Source organism: Nicotiana sylvestris, chromosome 6 (assembly GCF_000393655.2).
Source record: "Nicotiana sylvestris chromosome 6, ASM39365v2, whole genome shotgun sequence".
NCBI classification, from domain to species: domain Eukaryota; kingdom Viridiplantae; phylum Streptophyta; class Magnoliopsida; order Solanales; family Solanaceae; genus Nicotiana; species Nicotiana sylvestris.
Genome location: NC_091062.1, coordinates 132879519 through 132882866, shown reverse-complemented (window position 1 = coordinate 132882866; position 3348 = coordinate 132879519).

Sequence of the window (3348 nt, the reverse complement as noted above, 5' to 3'; positions counted from 1 at the left end):
CTCGTGCCAACTGTTTTGGATCCTGAGGGGATTTTTACTACTATTCCTCACTATTTTGACTTTATACTCTTACTCAGTCATGCTATATTCCAATGTTTTTATAACTCAACCATGTTTATACTATTTTGACATCTTAAATGATATTTTGAGCTGAGCATCCTATTTTATTGTGCCCGAGTGGCTTCTTAGAGATTCCTAAATGAGTAGGGTCGAGGGCCTGTGTTGTGAGGTTATTATAGGATCGGGCTGCGCGCTGTAGCAGTGTGGTACTGATTTATGATTTTGAGGCCGAGGGCCTGATTTGTTACGCCACAAGGTGTCTTGATATAAGGCCGATAGCCTGTTTGATTATGCCACGAGATGGCTTGTTATTGCGCTTGTGCCGTAAGGGGCCCCTCCTGGAGTCTATACACCTCTAGTGAGCGCGGGTACCCAGTGTGAGATGTGATATAACCCGAGGGGTTGATATTGTTCCATGTTATTGCCTAAGGGGCGGTTATTGATTCATGTTATGCCCGAAGGGCTGATTACGAGTGATTGTGAGGTAGACCAAGGGGCTGGTTCTGTTGATATTATGCCCGAGGGGTGGTTTATGGTACATGTTTTTGCCCGAGGGGATGTTTACGTTTCTATCATGTTTACTCACTGTTTTATCACTCGTTTGAAACTATTGAAAATTGTTTTTAAAAGGTTTTACCGAAATTGAGCATGATTTACGAAGTAAATGATTTATGTACTGTGTTGGAAATATCCTGCACTTGTGTAGCATTTTGACGTGGTTTATGTGTTTTCTTACTGCTTAACTTTTATTTACTTTTATCACTTACTGAGTTGGCATACTCACATTACTTCCTGCACCTTGTGTGCAGATTCAGGTATTTCTGAACCCGGTAGCGGGTATTGATTGCTCAGTGGCAGAGTCATTGGAGTTAGCAAGGTAGCTGCCCGACGTTTGCAGCACTGCTTTTCTCCCTCTTGTCTTCCTTAGACTATATTTAGTACATTCTTAAACTCTTGTTGTATTAAGACCTTAGTAGATGTTCGTGACTTATGACACCCCGATGTCGGGCTTGTATATTATTTCCGCACTGTTCACTTAGACTTACATTTTGAGATATTGATTAATTAATAGCTTAAAAACGGATTATTATTGATTAAATGGTTAACTTGAGAGTTGTGTCTGCTGTCCTAGTTTCACGATATGCGCCATCACGACCGTGTCGGTTTTAGGGTCGTAACAAGTTGGTATCAGAGCCTAGGTTACATAGATCTCACTGAGCAGGTTTAGTAGAGTCTTGCGGATCGGTACGGAGACGTCTATACTTATCCTCGGGAGGATGCAGAACCTTTAGGAAAAACTTCATATTCTTGAATTCTTATTGTGCGTCCTTGATTCAGATTGAAGTGTAACTCTTTGAATTCCTTCCATGCATTTGTATGCGTGCATGAGCGCTCGGTATCAGCTATGAATTGGCGGCTTGTGGTTCCCTGATCGAGGTGCGAGATATGATCTCTGTGTGATGATGTTGGGCCAGTCTGGAGGACTTGAGGTTGAGTTTTGCCTACAACTTGAGCATTGAGGCGTTGATTGTGTGAACACGTGCTTTTGGATTCGTATGTCCGATAGTGCCCCTATTAGTGGGAGTGATGACTGGATAGCTACGTGATGAGTATGATGTGACTGCGATATGTGTTCATATGAATTGAATGAGACGAGAAGGGTCTGCCTGAGGATAGAAAGAACTATTTGGTGCTTGATTTCCATCTTGATTTGATGTATAGCGCCGAGTTATGGGAGTGTGAAGAATCTTTTCATGTTTTCTAGTTGGGTAGCGAAGTAAATTTTATGTTGCAATATGAGTTCAGACTCATGAAGATAAAACGACTGCAAAATGTTTATGACGGTGGAAGGGTGTAAAGAGATGTTAGTTTGAAGCGAGGCAGGTGGGATGTCTCCTACAGATTATTTTGAAGTTTGAGCGATCCTTTATGTCATTTATTGGAAGATCTCTGTTACCAAGGAAATATATGTTTTGCAATTTGAATTTGGGTCGCCTAAAAGAGTGGGCTTGACTGCTCTGAGGGTGAATGTGAGATTTGCAGAAGATTTAAAGTACTAGATGGTCTGTGTTTCACGAGCTCATGAAGGATTGAGTTTAGTCTTATTATGGTGTTATGGCAGTAATAGAGTATACGCGTTATGAGTTATTGTATGTTTTGATCTATGGCTTTGAGCCAAGTGGGGGAGTATGCTATTGAATAGTTGATTGCACGGTTATGTGCTATGTTATTCCCAGTCTGAGACGTATGGGTAGGTCAGTTATGACTTACGGAGGTTAAGACCGAAGATGGCTTGAGTAAAAGAAATTTCAATAAATGTTATGTTATGCTTTATGGGTGTATGAGAATCATGGAATGACTTGAGTTGTTATTGGTAAAGGATGTATGGTGCATAGAGTAGGAAGTTGCTTGGTTGTATTAAGGTGAGGTTACACGCTACGGTGTCGGAGTGCTAATGGAGCACGGGTCGTCCGGTCCTTTTGATCGGTCTAATTGCGGTTTGAGTAGAGTGGATGACTCTCGAGAATGGTTCTAATGGGTTCAAGATTTTACATTTAATAACTGGAGATTTTCAGGTTGTATATTTGGCTAGAAACTGAGGTTTGCATTGGAGGGTGTCAAGATTCGTGGTATTTCTATATCATTATGGATTCTACACATCAGTATCAGGATGGTTAAGGTAATGACTTTAGATTCACAGGAAGTCTCTTCAGGGAAAGTATTTCGAATGTGGTGCTTTTGGGGATATTTGAGAGAGTACTCAACGGTCTATGAATCGTAGGACAGTGTGGCTTTATGCTTGGGTCTCATGTGGTGAGTCTGGGTTGAGGAATTGTGGTGTTACAACAAGAAGAAGTATCAAGTTGAAGGTAAATCAGAAGGAACTCGGGTAGAGGGGATAGCTTGGTAGTAGGCCGGGTCGGCATGGTAAGGATATGATTAGTTCTTTGGGTGCTTATGAGGTAATGAGTTTCTGCAGGTGTTTCGCGGCAATGTTCTTGGGTTTTAGTGGCATGCTGTAGTTTGGTTAAGTTAGAAAGATTCAGTCCTGACAGTTTAGTTTTTATGCAAATGGAATTCGGAGAGTTCTTGATGGCTCTACCATAGTTAGAGATATATATTTGCCACGAGCGTAAGGAGCATGGGACGTGTAGTGATTTTCTTCTAGATAGGATTAATGGAAAGTTCTTGGCTAGTTAAGTACGTAGCTGCTTGTGGTTCAGAAGGAATATGAAGTTGTCATGATTATCCTAGGATGGTATGGTGTATGCGGCATGTTGTGAGGGA